General features: G+C 46.6%; 1 protein-coding gene across 5 annotated transcripts in view; it reads right to left on the bottom strand.

The window, feature by feature from the left end:
- CTIF (cap binding complex dependent translation initiation factor) overlaps positions 1–13,464 on the bottom strand; it is a 198,128-nt gene extending 184,664 nt beyond the window's left edge. For 3 of the 5 annotated variants that reach the window (XM_028748039.2, XM_028748041.2, XM_028748040.2), the window contains exon 1: positions 13,214–13,463. The gene's annotated coding sequence lies outside the window, so the exon portion shown is untranslated. Of the gene's footprint in view, positions 1–12,772; positions 13,188–13,213 lie in introns of those variants that run through there. The other 2 variants (XM_028748038.2, XM_077936501.1) reach the window with 2 other exon arrangements.
- Positions 13,465–18,469: the final 5,005 nt, after the last annotated feature.

Raw genomic sequence — 18,469 nt, forward strand, 5'->3', positions numbered from 1 at the left:
CGTTCGACTTCCGAGGTACGACTGTACACGCAAGAAAGGGCGAACCACAGTTCAGTGGCTGGACTGTCTGCTTTGCTTGCAAACGGGTTCAGGTTTGACCCCCAACAAGAAGCAGGTATATGGAAAACACCCAGGAGAGATGCTGCCACGGAGAGCAAGATGGACGCACTTTGCGTTACACCAAGTCAGGCCACTGGTCTATCTATAGCTCAGGACTGTCTACACTGACCGCCAGCAGCTCTCCTGGGTTTTAGTCAGGTGACATTCTCAGCCCTACGTGGAGGCGTCAGGGATCGAACCTGGAACCTCTTGCATGCAAAGTATTTGTTCTACCACTGCCCCACTGAACCTTTCCCCATGGAAAAGTCACAGGAAGACAGCTATGTTTCTAAGAACATGCCTGCAGCAAGAGCAATTTGTTCAAAAGGAAGTACCTCGGTTCTAATCTGTGTAATGATCTACTCCAGCTTTCCCCAACCTGGTGCCCTCCAGATCTTGGGGACTGCAACTCCCATCGGGCCCAGAAGGGTGATCCCCAGACAAGGTAAGAATCTCCATCTGATATTTGATGGAGAGTGGCTGGGGAAACCCAGCCAGATGGGCGGGGTATAATAATAATAATAATAATAATAATAATAATAATAATAATAATAAGTGGAGCCCACCAATTGTCCAAGCTTCCCAGCATCCTCTAAGAAAGAGACTGTGGCTTACACCTGGAAGGCATGTTTGATGCAAAGTCAGGAAAACTTTTAGCTACCTTTCAAGCAGTATAACTACCAGACAGCACTCTCTGCACAGCAGACAGCATGAGTGCGTGTTTGCTGTTCAGCCAAGGGCAACGTAACTAACCTGATCAGATTGCATGATGCAAGCTTTACCCTTGGACCCAAAGTACAAAATCCTGCATGAGCATTTGCATATCCAGATGGCAGGAACTGCTGCAACTTACAGAGAACTTTAAAAAAAGAAAGGTGGTTGGGAATCAGAAAAACATAGTGGGACAGGACTTTCCTGGACTGTATCCCTTCAAACTGCGGGTGCTGGTTTTCGTTTTCTACCCCTCTCCCTGTGCAAGAAATCAACAACACACTACTGTCTGAACCACTGAAAGGCAGCTCTGAATACTGAATTACCCCCATGATAAGGACATGCACTAACTTCCCTGGTGGGTGGCTGTTGGCATCCGTCGGTCTTGAGACACAAAGCAGTGTTCCCCCAGGGGTGAAGTCAAACCACCACATTAGTGCCTGGAGGCGGTTGGGGGATGGATGGCGGCTAATGGATTGAAGTTGAATCCTGACAAGACAGAAGTACTGTTTTTGGGGGACAGGGGGCGGGCTGGTATGGAGGACTCCCTGGTCCTGAATAGGGTAACTGTGCCCCTGAAGGACCAGGTGCGTAGCCTGGGAGTCATTTTGGACTCACAGCTGTCCATGGAGGCGCAGGTCAATTCTGTATCCAGGGCAGCTGTCTACCAACTCCACCTGGTACACAGGCTGAGACCCTACCTGCCCGCGGACTGTCTCGCCAGAGTGGTGCATGCTCTAGTTATCTCCCGCTTGGACTACTGCAATGCGCTCTACATGGGGCTACCTTTGAAGGCGACTTGGAAACTACAGCTAATCCAGAATGCGGCAGCTAGACTGGTGACTGGGGGCGGCCGCCGAGACCACATAACACCCGTCTTGAAAGACCTACATTGGCTCCCAGTACGTTTCCGAGCACAATTCAAAGTGCGGGTGTTGACCTTTAAAGCCCTAAACGGCCTCGGCCCAGTATACCTGAAGGAGCGTCTCCACCCCCATCGTTCTGCCCGGACTCTGAGGTCCAGCGTCGAGCGCCTTCTGGCGGTTCCCTCATTGCGAGAAGCAAAGCTACAGGGAACCAGGCAGAGGGCCTTCTCGGTAGTAGCACCCGCCCTGTGGAACGCCCTCCCATCAGATGTCAAAATGATAAACAACTACCTGACATTCAGAAGACATCTTAAGGCAGCCCTGTTCAGGGAAGTTTTTAATGTATGATATTTTAGTGTTTTTTGGTTTCTATGGAAGCCGCCCAGAGTGGCTGGGGAGGCCCAGCCAGATGGGCGGGGTACAAATAATAAATTATTATTATTATTAGCACTCTGACCTCTCTGGGGCGCAGACCTGGGCAGTGTGCCTGGAGGTCCTGGGCTGCGCAGACAAGAACACACACACACGGCGTCACTGATATGGTCCAAAGGAAAGCAGAGCAATGCGTTTGGCACCAGCCTGGCTGCGGGAGTTGCCGGAAGGAGGCGTACAAGGCACCATCCAACTGTCTTAGGGACTCCACTCTGGACTTGAGTAGCATTTACTCTAGGGCTGGGTGATGTCAGGTTTTCAACATTGCGATGTATCACCAGCCAAACATCACGATCTGGCGATACATTACAGAGGGAGGAACAAACCAGGCAAGCTTCCCGGATTCGGGTAATCACCTGGGTGATGGGCCATTAGGAGATAAAAGGAAATGGGTGGGGCTCCTTCCCCAACTCTTAAAAGATCAAAGCTGGAGTTTGAGAGGGTCAGAATTTGCTGGGATGTGACCTAGAGGGCTGCAGACTGGAAAGCCAGAGATCAATACAACCTTCCAAGGAATACAGAGAAGTAAATCACAAACTATATACTTCTGTATGTGGTTTACAAAAATTCAATAACAGTAACGTACAAAAATTCAATGCCTTCTAATACTTAAAGTCTCAAATGCTATTTACAATGCCAAAATAATAATGACATACACAACTCAATACAGTGATACCTCAGTTTTCGAACGTAATTCTTTCCGAAACGTTTGAAAACCGAAAACTCAAAACGGAAATCTCAATATGGAAGCCGTGTTTCCAGTTTGTCTTCTGAGGTGCGTTTGAAAACTAAAGCATTTACTTCCAGGTTTACGGCATTCGAGTTCCAAAACGTTCATCAACAGAGACTTTCGAAAACCGAGGTATCACTGTATTGAGTATGTCATTATTATTTTGGCATTGTAAAAAAACCCCGTCCAAATATTCTTGCAGCAAGTCCAAGACAATAAGTATATGTATACTTGTTGCTGGTGCAATTCCAACAGAACTCCAACAACATGATAACCAGATTTCAATCTGTTTTGTGAATCTTCTTCTGATCAGCCCGAAAAGGAACTATGCAACGGCAATTCAATGCTCAACCAAATAGCTCAGTTCCAACCTTGAAAAAAGGCGCATTGCTCTTTTTGAAAAGGCTGCAACTATGGGGGAAGCAAGACCCTCTTGGAGTGTTAATGATGTGAACCCCTCCATCGTAGGCTCAGGTTGTATATATGTGTAAACCATATATCATAAAGACACCACAGTCTCCGCTCTGCCTCATTGCCAAAAGGAAACACGAATCCTGGGTATGCGCCTGGAACCCCTGGAATCTCGGGAGACTGAGGAGGTGTGCAACACTAGGTAAAGAACAAAGGAGTCAGCAGGACAACATGTGCGCACAAAAGTGTGAGAGAAGCTGACCTCGCTACAGAAAGGAAGCATACATGCCATTCTTTTTAACACTTGATTGGGAGTCGCCCAGAGTGGCTGGGGAAACTCAGCCAGATCATCATCATCAAACCTTTATTGACATCACTTATAAACATTCAGAATAAATAGGCCAATGCGATCTCGTCGCCATTTCAACAGTACAGTCATACCCCGTGTTGCATTTTTTAGGGTTGTGGACTGCCAAAACCTGAAAGTACTGGAACGGGTTACTTTTGGGTTTCGGCAGTTGCGCATGCGCAGAAGCACCGAATTGCAACCTGAGCGTCCACTGTACAGTCATTTGCCAAAGGGAAGAAGAGGCAAGCAAACTCAGCCAGATGGGTGGGATATAAATAATAAATTATTAATAATAATAATAATAATAATAATAATAATAATAATAATAATAATTTAAAGCACCCGACTTCACCCAAAGTATCCAACTATAGTTTGCTAAGGATGCTGGAGACTGTAAAGAATAAACTACAGTTCCCATGATTCTTTGAGGGGGGAGAAATGAGCCCTAAATGCACACAGACCAAAGACAAAGAGCAGCCATGTAACCCAGGAAGGCTTTGTTTAGCAGGGAAAGATCCTGACAGGCTGACGTAACCATGCTGACGTCATCGGAGTAGCTGCGGATTTAGTGTTGATTGCACCATCATAACCAGGATCAGAAATCCCTTCCTCTGGGGGAATCCTCAAGGGGCTACTATGGCAACTGGAGAGCCGTTTGATGCCAAGTGAGCCAGACCACGGATTCAGCAACACCCAAACAAAAGGATACTGAACTTACCTGCTATCCTTTGCCTGATCTTACAAAAATGGCAAGATTCAATTTTGCATTCTACACAGCAATGGTGTCTCTTGCACACGTAGGCCAGAGTTTGCTGCAACGTACCAACCCAAGGCGACATAAATTAACTGAACCTGTTAAATCCTTTAAAAATCCAATTGGGATGTTTCAAGCAACACACTGCTTAAGGGGCACTTACAGAAAACACAACAGATATTTCAACCTGGGACAAAGGGAAACCATTACATATAGTAATGGATACTGCCTCGTTAAGGTATTAATCTGACTTGCAAACCTTTCAGGTCTTCTCAGAGATGGAACGGGCACAAGAGGCACAAAAGGATGGTTGGGAACACGGGCAGTGTTCATTTCAATATATAAGGCTTTTCTTTCATCCCAAGTTTAAATATCTAATTGCGTTCACACAAGGATCCGTGACGCCACGCGGGTGGCGCTGTGGGTTAAACCACAGAGCCTAGGACTTGCCGATCAGAAGGTCGGCGGTTCGAATCCCTGTGACAGGGTGAGCTCCCGTTGCTCGGTCCCTGCTCCTGCCAACCTAGCAGTTCGAAAGAACGTCAAAGTGCAAGTAGATAAATAGGTACCACTCCGGCGGGAAGGTAAACGGCGTTTCCGTGCGCTGCTCTGGTTTGCCAGAAGCGGCTTAGTCATGCTGGCCACATGACCCAGAAGCTGTACGCCGGCTCCCTCGGCCAGTAAAGCGAGATGAGCTCTGCAACCCCAGAGTCGGCCATGACTGGACCTAATGGTCAGGGGTCCCTTTACCTTTAAGGACCCATGAAGAATAGGAAGAATGTTCGCCAGAGTTTCCCAACCTTCAGCCCTTCAGATGATGACAGGAGGGAGTCTGACAATGCCTGGAAACGCATCAGGTGGAAGAAGGAAAACGTCTTTTCTTCAGAAATATTGGTATTGGAACAGTGCATCCCATCAGCATCACCTATTTCCACTTACGCAACAGGACTCCCCACCCTACCGACACTCTCCCCAAATTTGCTCCAGAAGGTGGTTGTTGTTGGGGAACCCCTGGAACACAGCTGTGGGGTAGGAAATTTCTGGTTTCCGACTATATGGAACTTGCCGTACTGACTGGGAGACTCAGAACAGAGAGAAGAGACGGTGGAAGAAGATTGGAAGAAGTTTAAAGAATATTTGAAAAAAATATGTTAATATTTAAATCTTAGAATAGCTCTGGAAGTGGATATAGGCTGTAGGGTTAGAAGTAGAGGATAGTGTATTTTAAAACACTATTATTTGTAATTGATAAAATGTGAAGATTTTTATGGTAAAAGTAAGCGCGATCAAAAAATGGCTAGAAATTATGATATATGTGAACTGCTAAAGATGAGGTAAAATGAAAATCAGATGGGGGGACTTGGGGAAGCTCACCTAAAAATGTTTAGAAAAAAATAAGGATAAGACAAGAATTTGTTTATATTGTTTGTTTTTCTGTTTGTGTTGTTTAGTTGTGTTATAAAATGAATAAAAATGTTTGGGGGAAAAGGAAATATCGGATTTTCAACATGTTATATCACCAGCTAGACATTACCAGACTGATATATCACGATGTCTGAAACAAGGATGGAGCTATGGAGAAGAACTGATTAGCTTCACAGTTTTCCCCACATTATATTTTTTTTTACATAGCACAGACCCCCACACACCACAATTCATGATATATTGCCAGGTCAACAATTATGAAACTGATATGGACTTCTAACCGGTTTTGGATTATATTTCGCCCAGCCCTACTGGGGGGAATAGAGAAAGAAGGTTCCATTCTGCAAGCAGGAATTCGTCGCTCGATGGAATGTTCACTTGGCACTACAGTAGATACCACTCACTGGTTTTTCCCATATGCAAATCTGCACTGATTTATCCTTTGATTCAGCCAAGGCTTATTGGCACAGTTGGCTGAAATTTCTGCGATTGTGAGAATGCCACTGCAAGATGTGAGGCCTAGCAAGTGGAATGTGTGACCCGACTCCACTGAAAAGTGCCGGCTTGGAGGAGACATCTGTTAGCTCTGCAATGCCTATATTTCACATATCAAAGTTGCAACCCCGCTCCCGGCCCGGTGGTGCAGTCAACAAGCTGTGAGATCTCTAGAATGCGCATGGAACAAGTGTGTGATATGAAAACGGGTAGAGGGGAACGGCACAGGACACTTCCCCCATTCCAGAGAGAGAGAGAGAGAGAGAGAGAGAGAGAGAGAGGAGTTTTTGGCCGATGCTCCCAGCACTGCATCACCACAAACCACCCTGTGATTCTCGGATGAAAGAGCATGGTGTAGTGGTTAAGAGCGGTGGGCTCGTAATCTGGTGAACCAGGTTTGATTCCCCACTCCTCCACATGCAGATGCTGGGTGACCTTGGGCTAGTCACACTTCTTTGAAGTCTCTCAGCCCCACTCACCTCACAGAGTGTTTGTTGGGGAGGAGGAAGGGAAAGGAGATTGTTAGCTGCTTTAAGACCCCTTCAGGTAGTGATAAAGCGGGATATCAAATCCAAATCCAATATAGAAATGTAATAAATTCATTAAATAAACCAGGGGTCAGCAAACTTTTTCAGCAGGGGGCCAGTCCACTGTCCCTCAGACCTTGTGGGGGGCTGGACTATATTTTGGGGGTGGAAAATGAACGAATTCCTATGCCCCACAAAAAAACCCAGAGATGCATTTTAAATAAAAGCACACATTCTACTCCTGTAAAAACACCAGGCAGGCCCCACAAATAACCCAGAGATGCATTTTAAATAAAAGGACACATCCTACTCATGTAAAAACAGGCTGATTCCCGGAGCGGCCACGGGCCAGATTTAGGTGATTGGGCCAGATCCGGCCCCTGGGCCTTTGTTTGCCTACCCATGAAATAAACAAACTAGGCATGCATATTCCACACACTTTCACTATATACCCAGTCGATGGGTCTCCTGCAGATACCTCTGCAGACGGCCACTTCTGATACCATATTATCAGGAGGTCTGTCCCACACACAGTATAGGATCCAGGCCCAATTCCCTCCTATTGAAAGGTGGGGGCCAGCTCTGTTGTCTTTTTGGTGCCTACTTAAAAACTTCCCTCTTCCTAGGAGCCTTTCCAGGGCAGGGCATTCCAGGTCTGCATCTGCATTGCAATAGTTTTAGGGATGTTTTTGTTTTAGCACTTGTTTGCTACCCTGGGCTCCTTTGGGAGTAAAAGTAGGATTAAAAATAAAATAAAAATAAAAATAATAGACAGGATTTCAGTGGTCAAACATATGATTCTTCTGCAGGAGGTCCCTGGTGCATCACCAGTTAAAAGGGGCCAGGTATATCTGGTTAAAGCCATGGTTTTCCCAGTAGTGATGTATGGAAGTGAGAGCTGGACCATAAAGAAGGCTGATCGTCGAAGAATGGATGCTTTTGAATTCTGGTGCTAGAGGAGACTCTTGAGAGTCCCATGGACTGCAAGAAGATCAAACCTATCCATTCTGAAGGAAATCAGCCCCGAGTGCTCACTGGAAGGACAGATCGTGATGCTGAGGCTCCAATACTTTGGACACCTCATGAGGAGAGAAGACTCCCTGGAAAAGACCCTGATGCTGGGAAAGGAGAAGGGGACGACAGAGGACGAGATGGTTGGACAGTGTTCTTGAAGATACCAGCATGAGTTTGACCAAACTGCGGGAGGCAGTAGAAGACAGGAGTGCCTGGTGTGCTCTGGTCCATGGGGTCACGAAGAGTCAGACACGACTAAACAACAACATATCTGGTGCACCGGGGGGAGAGCCCTCCTCGCCTTGAGAAACTGGAGAACCGCTGCCAGTCAGAACAGGCATCTCTGGGCTAGATGGACAAATGGTCTGACTTTGCAAAAGGTAGAGTCATTTACTGCCACTCAAAGTGGCCCATTCCTCTCCCTGCGACAAATAAGGTTGTTTCCATTTCAGACAAGGTATTTTGGAAAGAAGTAGTTCCATTGGCTGAACTATGACCTGCCAAGGGACATTATGCTTTCATCCTGGGGGGGGGGGGCACCAGATATGTGAAATCCCCTCTCCTCCAATGAGTTCTGAGGACCTACTGCTTAGAATTCCTCTAATTCCTAAGGCATTCCTGGGCTGGTCATTCCTAGCTTGGTTGCAGTATATTTATTAGCAAGAGTTGCTGAACTTTTATTTTGTTTTTAAATATTTTAAGATCTGATTCTTATTCCCTTTCCAGATAGGTTCACGCTCAGCCCTTCCCAACGTGGTAAATTCTAGATGTTTTGGACTACAAAAGCCATCATGACAGTGCTGACTGCAGCTGATGGGAATTGTAGTTCAAAGGCACCAGGTTTAGAGGAAGAATGGTACAGAAACGTTTTAAATAGATAAAGAAAACAGCAAGGTCTACATTAGCTTTCTCAGTGACATAAGTGTCTGGGGCTACAACTGTAAGACTGCATGCACACTATACATTTAAAACACACACAAGCATCATGGGAACTGTAGTTTACCCCTCACAGAACTAGAGCTCCCAGTTTTGGATTCACGCTGAGAGCAATGTGCATAGCTATCTTTGCCATCACTTAACCACGGTACTCAAACCTAGACAGCATCTTAAAAAGCAGACACATCACTTTGCCAACAAAGGTCCGTATAGTTAAAGCTATGGTTTTCCCAGTAGTGATGTATGGAAGTGAAAGCTGGACCATAAAGAAGGCTGAGAAGGACGAGATGGTTGGACAGTGTTCTCGAAGCTACCAGCATGAGTTTGACCAAACTGCGGGAGGCAGTGGAAGACAGGAGTGCCTGGCGTGCTCTGGTCCATGGGGTCACGAAGAATTGGACCCGACTAAACAACAACAACAACCATGGTACTGTATAGATTAGGTGTAAGATGCCGAATATCTTATGATCACTCCTCCGCAGGGACCTGATGACAGATGCAAATTCCCCTCTATCCTTCCTAATCACCAATAAGTGTCACCTTAAGTACTGACCTCACTTACTGTTAAAAGTTTGCCAGGCTCCCTTAGCCAGAATTTGCTAACCGGCACCAAAATGTAGCTCCAAACCAGGGTTAGGCCTAACCATGGTTGGTGATGCCAATGCAGTGATTAACCATCTTTAAACCCATGTGGGAGAGTTTTTTTGGGGGGGATTTGCAAGCTAAAGGGTCTACTTTGAACTCAAAGGTCTGCTTTGAAGAGCAAGCCCCAGTATGGCCTACCATGACTTCACAAACATGCTGGTTTCCGAGGAGAAAAGTCACAGGTGTTTTGCTCTTCCCCGGTTTTCTTAGGTCAGTGTGATATACTTGTTTGGCTTGGTGTGTCATCCAAACCTGGGATTGTGGCCGAGGTCTCACTTCCTTTACCATGGCTGTAATCAGAGGACAAGCCTTGGCTACGCACCATATTATGATTATATCCTATTGCCAAAATGCAGAAATTGCAAACACACTGTGCTCTGTGCCGCCTCAAAGATTTGCTAATGACACACAATCCCACTGCACAAGGATTCATAAAGCAAATTCTTCCTCGTGTACTGCAAAGGCACACTAGATAAACCATTTCATTTCACATAGGACAAAATTACTTTTCTGTACAAGTTTCTATGGGACGCGGGTGGCGCTGTGGGTAAAAGCCTCAGCGCCTAGGGCTTGCCGATCGAAAGGTCGGCGGTTCGAATCCCCGCGGCGGGGTGCGCTCCCGTTGCTCGGTCCCAGCGCCTGCCAACCTAGCAGTTCGAAAGCACCCCCGGGTGCAAGTAGATAAATAGGGACCGCTTTCTAGCGGGAAGGTAAACGGCGTTTCCGTGTGCGGCTCTGGCTCGCCAGAGCAGCGATGTCACGCTGGCCACGTGACCCCCAGAAGTGTCTCCGGACAGCGCTGGCCCCCGGCCTCTTGAGTGAGATGGGCGCACAACCCCAGAGTCTGGCAAGACTGGCCCGTATGGGCAGGGGTACCTTTACCTTTACCTTACAAGTTTCTAGCTCTCATTGAGAGAAAATGCACTTTGAACGAGAAAAGGGGAAACGGTTTGCTCCTAAAATACAGTACACGCTAGTGTATCTGAGAGCCATTCATTTTCCAATTTACCCACCTACAAGAACTTGGATTAAAAGAACAGCAGTTTGTGTTTCCGATTAGAAGCCCACCATTCAAATCCGGCTGCCCACCAGACCTCTGAGAAGCAGCAGTATCCAGCCGTCAAGATATCGGACATTTTGGCGCCTGACTTCACAAACCTGACACCACATTGAGGTGAGCATCCTCTTAAATACAGCAGATAAAAAGCAGAGACAGCTCTTTGCAGAGCTGGTGGTGATTTTGCTAAATGCAAAGATGTGTTTCCCCTGAAGGAAACTGGAGGAAGGGAAGGACTGTGGCAGAAAGAGAGCACCTTGCTCTCTGATCTAGCGGCTCCCCCCGCAATCTGTTCTTCCCCTCAATACTGCAGCATAAAGTCATGTACAGAAAGCTCTTACGTGGCACAGGCTAGGAGCAAGAGCGCCCACCCCACTCACCTTCCGCTTTCTGGCCTTTGGGAGCATTTATCCTTCCCCATAACTAAGAATGGCAGGAATGATCACCTAGGAGTCGCACCTTGTTACAAGATTGATGAGTTAAGGGCAGCAGCTACAAAAATCACCCCGAAGCACCAGAATAAAAACCACTGCAGGAAAAATATATTATATATATTTTAAAAATGGACCACACCCATAACGTGCCTGAAAGCTGATCCAGCCTAGGATCGCTCCCCATTATCCATGAGGAGGATGGATCTTAAGGCTACAATTCCTATGCTCACATGCCTGGGGTAACCACAGCTGGATTCAATGGGACAATGCAGGAAATGTCACCAATGGCAAAGCACCTTAGCCTCTGCTCTATGACAGTACTAGGAGACGATGCTCTGGGATGTTCTGTTCTTATCTATCGCTCAAACCCCTTTCCTTCCCCCTTGGTAACAAGGCAGCGTGAGATTAAAAACGATATCAGGGATTTCGGAATGGAAATGTTCTTGCCACATCAAGAATTAACACTCAAAATGAGGCCACCGACTTCCATGCAAACTAAATCTAATTATTTTAATGGAAATCTGCTAGATTTTTTTTTTGATATATGGAAAACGAATCCAGCTAGGATATGCCCCAAATCACACTGTCACCCAACAGAGCGTTGTGTAGAACTGCACATTGCCTCAACATAATGTGCTGCCTGCCTGCACGCACACACACACACACACACACACACACACACACACACAAAGGATACTCTTTGGCTCACTTAAAACCCCAGAACATTGAAAATCCGGATAATCTAAGATCTGCATTTTAATAACACGGCAAACCTGAGTATCTATCAACGCATGACATTTTTAAAAACCCACGGGTGCTTGGACCGTGCTGGCCACGGCTCTTCCTTTCTATAATGCAATCTTGAAAGATTCCAGATTTAACCGAAATTGCATGAACCCCACCACCTCTCGGACAGAGCGAAAACAATCCAAGCCCTTGCCCGGTGTGTGGGGATGTGGAATCGCTCAGAAAAATCTGTGTAAAGCAGCAAGGGCCATTGGGCAGCTGAAAAGGATTACAATAGCCTCTGAACAATTAATCCTGTATTACGGAGGAGGGAGGGAGGGAGGGACGGAGGAAGATGACCTCAAGATACATCATCAATGGAGGAGGGTTATGATTCTGGAAGACTTTTTAACACAGGAAATCCTGGACGAGATCACAAATCTTCCATTCCACCTCTCCTCCCCACCCAAAAAATACCCCTCCAAAAAGACATACGCAGTTGCATAATATACGCTCAAATCAAATTACACACATGCTTTCAAGGATTTATAGGCGAGGGGGTATTAAATAGAGGGGGGTGGCGAGTCTGAATCCTTTTACTACACACAGCGCAGCTTGTGAAAAATTACAACTACGAGTAACATCCATTCTCTATCTCTCCCCGCCCCAATTCTGGCAAGGGAGCCTATCTGCGCGTCTCGGGAGAGATCATGCCGGAATGATGCGTTTCATAAAAGGGCTGAGATAAATGCCACCAGGCCCGGGCTGCAAGTCAGAAAAAGAATTTCCCTGACATAAACTGCATTGGTTGGAAACGGAGAGGTGGGGGGGAGAGAAAGCGGGTGGGGGTGGGGGTGGGGGGAGCCGACATGAAGGGGGAGGGAGGAGAAAAGAGGGAGGGGGAGTTGAAGTCTAGACAACATGCAATCGACACGCACATATCCACGCAGAAGGGGGGGGTGGGGAGAGAATCACATGGGACCGATTTGTGGGGAGGGGAGGGGAGGGGGGGAGAAAAGAAAGCAAAATAAACTCCGTTCCAGTTTTGGCCTATGCAGACGCAGGAGAAGAGGAAGCTGGGGGAAGAGAGCAGCCGGCTCTTCCTATTTTGATCTGAAGCAGAGATTCCCGCTCCCCCCCCCTCCGGCAACAATAACGCACCTTGCAACTTGGTCCCCGGGTTGCAAAACAAAGGGGAGCCCCGCCTCGCCCCCCGACTGAGTTACGAGGGTGTCACGCAGCCGCCACAACAACAGGGGAGAGACCACGAGCGCCCTTCGCCTCCTCTCGCCGGGAGAAAGCCACAACAGGGCTCCACCGCCACCACCTGCGCGCGATCCAATGCGTAAAAACGCGGTTGGATCCAATGCGTAAAAAGGAGGATTCCCTCCTGGTCCCTTTGATTGCAACGCCTCCAGGCTGGGGAGGTATTGTGGTGTGTCGGGCGCGTACGCATGGATATAGATCACCCCCAGTCATTTGCTGGCAATCGAGGCGCAGCACGGATCCCCACAAAAGGACCCTCGCGCGCGCATTGACACAGCCCTACAGATAACCCCATAGCAGCCCAAACCCACAACAGCGCCGGATGATGATGATTACCTTTCTGGAGAGCCAAGGCTGGGCTGGAGAGGAGGAAGAGGGAGCCTCTGGTTGGATTCCGAGGGAGGGAGGAAAGGGGAAGGGGGTCAGATTCCTTCTTGGAGGTGCATGAGTCCCGACTGGGAAGAGCTTGGGAAGGTGGAGGCAGGAGGAGGGCTTATTTTCGCTCTTATTTTTCCAAGCTGTCCAACGACACAGAAACCGGGCTCCTGTGACACAGGCTAAGAGAATGCAGGAATGTGACGTTCCCAACTCCTCCCAACGAGCCACGTGCATAGACTTTAAAAAAGAAAGGGACGCGCTAAGCTTCCTGGGAAATGTAGTTCCTCTTCGAGGGGAGGAGAGAGAGAGAGAGAGAGAGAGAAAGAGAGAGAGAGAGATGGAGGGGTTGTATTTTGGACGTGCGCGATCGGACGCACCTGGGAGAGTCTTTTTCCCCTCCAGGCGCTGCGATTGCGCAGGGCCGGATTTAAATGGGGCCCTTTATATGTCCAGCTGACCTTTGTCAACAACAAATTGTCGCTGTGTTTTTTGTGTTGAATATATGCTAGATGGTAATTTGTGGACCTAATAGGTATCTAAAGGCATTTGCACATAACAAAATATGCAGAATGTAGGCACCCTATATATATATATATATAGAAAGGAGCAAACCAGTGATATTTTAGGGAGCAGGCTAGCAGGCGGGGCCCAATACTTACACCATAGGAGCCTACACAACACAAAACACTGTTGCTGTATGTAGGTTTTATTTTATTTGTTTTTTATCTTATATTCTGGAAATGTACATTCCGTTTTTCCCCCTTAAATTTTTGGGGGCCCCCAAGAGAGTGGCACCCTAAGCTATAGCTTTAGCTTATACGTGATATTAATGGAGAATGCAGAATTACATAAGATAAGATGACAGGAAGGATTCAAAACCTGAGGCACCAGAGATTCTTGGAGGACTGGAGTAAATATTTGGATTATTTGAAAAGCAATTGTAATAAACAGATTACACTAGTAGTATTGCAAGATGTGGTTGATGGAAGTCTAAAACACTGTATAAGATAGCAGGGAGGGGAGTTTCTTTGCCAACAGAGGTGCATCTAGAATGTTCACTCAGAGCACCACCCTCAGAAGGCAGGCCAGAAATGAGAACACATTTAGTTTTTCTGAAGTAATTTTGCAGACGAGGCAGCAGACCGGCATAGGCTGTGGAACTGCCGATTTGTTCGTAAAGGACCAGATGCAAAAGAAAAGAGGACAACGATGTGCCCCCTGTTATAGTTGTGTAGGACATACCTGCTGAAATTTCTCCATCTATGCGGCTATTAAAGGTGCAGGAGCCCTGTCTCTGTTTGCTTCTTGTTGGCCTAGCCTGTTGTGGGACCAAGATTAATATGCGACATCAAACAGTTTAACCCAATGCACTCAGAAGTCGGTCCCACTGGGTTCAATGAGGCGTAAAGGTAGAGGTAAAGGGACCCCTGACCATTAGGTCCAGTTGTGACCGACTCGGGTTGCGGCGCTCATCTCGCTTTATTGGCCGAGGGAGCCGGCGTACAGCTTCCGGGTCATGTGGCCAGCATGACTAAGCCGCTTCTGGCGAACCAGAGCAGTGCACGGAAAAGCTGTTTATCTTCCCGCCAGAGTGGTACCTATTTATCTACTTGCACTTTGACGTGCTTTCGAACTGCTAGGTTGGCAGGAGCAGGGACCGAGCAACCGCATTGCGGGGATTCGAACCGCTGATCTTTTGATCGGCAAGTCCTAGGCTCTGTGGTTTAACCCACAGCGCCACCCGTGTCCCCTCAGTGAGGCTTACTTCTCAGTAAAAAACATACAGGAGTGCAGCCTGAAGGCATTATTCCATTTTCCCGGCTGGTAATACTTTTGTTTGTTATTTTTACATCTCTTTCCCATACCCCACCCCACTTTCCCCCTAATCATGGTCCCGCAGCAAGTTGCAAAAATACCACAAATAAGGTAAGTACAATTTACATTCCTATAATAAACGAAAACCACAAAAAGCAAAGCATGACAAAGCAACAAAACAGCAGCAAACGGGAAGAGAAAACATCCAGTCATCCAAAGGCCTAGACCAGCCTCTCTCAATCTAAGGCCATTAGGATGTTTTGGACTACAACTCCCATCAGCCTCAGCCAGCTCAGCCTGGCTGAGGCTGATGGGGGTTGTAGTCCAAAATAGCCAGAGGCTGACCGAGGTAAAGAGATTTGTCCTAAGCTGTATATTGGAAACAGGTTCGACATTTCACTCCACTGAGCTTCCTCCAGGGCGATCAGAAAGAGACCAGAGTCAGCTCAAAGATGAAAGAAACTGGAAGTATTTATCAAAGCACAGAAAAGATGCTGGCATTTGTAAACAGTGAATGAATTTTCCCCAAAACCTCAGTCTTTATATACATTATTTACACAATGTGTCCCCTGTGATTGGCTGACTCTGCTTCCCTCCTGGAGCCTGATTGGGCTGCTCCTGCAGGCCAATCAGTTGTTGCATTCTAGGATCCTACCAACCTAATAGGCTGATTAACTTCCTCCTGGGGCCTGATTGGGCTGCTCCTGCAGGCTTTGTTGCCTTCTATGATCCTACCTGCCTATTGTTCTAGGATCCAAGCTCAGTACATAACACATCTACTCAGAAATAAGTCCTATTGAATTCAACAGAGTTTATTCCCAAATGAGTGGGTTCAAGATTTCAGCCCAACATAGTATTTATCAAACTTTGGTACCCAGCTGTTGTTGGACTACAACTCCCATTGTTCCTGACCACTGATCCTGCTAGCTAGGGATGATGGGAGTTGTAGTCCAACAATAGTTGGAGACCCAAGTGTACTGGAAATCTAACAAATTTGATTCGAAGTGACTTTGCTGGTCTTTAAATTTAAAAAGAAAGAAACTTCTGAAACTGTTGGATCTTGCTGTTCTTTATTTCAGGCCTCCTCATACACAGCATTTTGTCAGCATGTTGCCATAGCAACCTCACACCTCTGGTGGGTATCAGTACTTGGGGAAAATGCCCTTTTGTTCTGGGTTTTTCCCTTTCAGACCTTTTGCCCAAATTCTAGCACTCCAGACCCACCCACACAAAACAGTTACTTCGCTCACCATGGGGTTGCCAGCTTTTTAACAGGCCCCTATAGCTGCGTGAAAACTGATGGCAGGACAATCTTAGGAATAGGAAACCACAACAAGTTACCCCTATTCTAAACTGGTGCCAGCCGACCCATCGAGCCAAGCATAGAAAAAGCAAACCTTTATAACATAACACCATCTTTGCCACATTTGAGCAAGCTGTAGAGACTGCATAACCCGCAAGTATCCTGTTATGGCTGCCATGATCTTGTGCAATTTCATGTGGCAATTCCCCCCTCCCTGGAAAAAGCACTTTTCTTGAAGCTGTGATCTCTGTGTTTGGAGGCACTGTGTTCCCCCCCCCCCACTTTTTAGGGGAGAAAACCATGGCGTGAAATTGCTCAAGAAGACAGCAACTGAAATGGCTGCTGAAATATACTCGGAGTCGAGTGTGAATTTCATGCTCTTTATTCAGCTCATAGTAGCAATGAATGAATCTTTTCCCAAAATGTCTAGCTATACATACATTATTTATACAATGGGCCCCGCGTTATTGGCTAATTCCGGGCTGCTCCTGTAGGCCAATCAGGTTGCGGATTTACCTCCTTCAGAAGCCTGATTGGCTGCTCCTGCAGGCCAATCAGGTCGCTGATTCACTTCCACTTGGAGCGGGATTGGGTGGCTCCTGCGGACCAATCAGACTGCTGCATTCTGGATACTATTGCTCAGTACATAACAGCCGCCTAGTCCCACAATAAAAAAAAAATGGGAAGATGGTGTCTGGGAATGTGGTGTGCCACATTTTGGTTTCCAAGTATTAGAGGGTATGAGACGGTCTCTGCCCCATCCAGCTCCGGCACAAGTATAACTGCACCCCTTTTGCATCTAAAGGAAATTTGATCTCGCCTTGAGACTAAGCTTGCTCCAGAGAAATCTATGTGAGGTGGGAGGCAAGACAAGAGCTACTGCCATTTGTTATCCGCAGCATTTCAAACATGTAACTTGGTCCTAGGCAGGGCAGCATCGATTTTCATTAAAGACCAGCACATCAAGGGATGACTCAGGCTGTAGAAAGGGTACCATTTATTAGGCTACAGGCTGTCTGTGTTCTCCAGATTTGCACTGACTTGTAGCTTCCGTCGCTCAGCATCGCTACCCCGACACACTCTTTTATTAATGTTCTTGTCAGAGCCAAGGTGAAGCTCTTGCAAGGAAATAGACAGGGATCTGTTAGCAGTCTCCATCTCTGGACACCTTTAGTGAATGACAGATGGCATTGTAAGTGCTTCCAAATGACTGACTATAGAACAGTGGTTCTCAGTTTCCCCCCCTCTGGGCCACAATTTTGGGATGAAAACTAGCTTGCTCCACACCAATTTTTTAATTGATAAGAAATACACTGGAAAACAAAAAGGAACAGCTCCTAGCAGTGCTTGATTTTTAACACAGAACACAAGTACTTTATAATATGATCCCGAAACATCCAGAAACTATAAAACAATGCAGCTACATATAGACATGAATAATTCCCAAAATATTATTATAAACGAGCCTCTTGCATATGTACCTTAAACTCAATGAGAGGGGTGTGAGCTATACTGAAATGTTTAAATCTTTCTTTGATTGTCCTTGCATCTTCCCACCAAAGTTTCCACTAACTTTCAAAACAAAATACTTGACTTTCGGTTAGCTGTGAGTCCCCTGCCTGTGTTTTCCAGTATAACCACTTTGCAGCTCCAAAAACATTTCCACTACCTGTGCATTGTGCTATGTTAGCAAGCAACATTAACAATACCTGCTTAACCAAGTTCCTTGTCTCTTAATCCCCTTTGCTTTTCTCAAGATAGGAATAAACCAGGGGAGTTGCGGGCGAGCAAACATCTGGCCATGCTGGCAGATTACAAAATGGTAACAGTTCATAGGTAAAAGGTTAACTCTGACAAGCTTTGTATGTGGAGCTGTTCCTTGAAGACAACTTAAAAACGTCAATAGGTCCCAGAAGCTGTCAGGTTACTAGCCAGAGTTCCACTTAGAACTCACATAGCCTGAGTTTTAATAAACCTGTGTTTGCCATAGACAATGTGTTTCCATGTCACTGCAGAACTGTAGTTTTGAGACTACAATTCCCATAATCCCTGACCACTGGTCCTGCTAGCTAGGGATCATGGGAGTTGTAGGCAAA

This window comes from Podarcis muralis, chromosome 11 (assembly GCF_964188315.1).
Source record: "Podarcis muralis chromosome 11, rPodMur119.hap1.1, whole genome shotgun sequence".
In the NCBI taxonomy this organism is placed as follows: Eukaryota; Metazoa; Chordata; class Lepidosauria; order Squamata; family Lacertidae; genus Podarcis; species Podarcis muralis.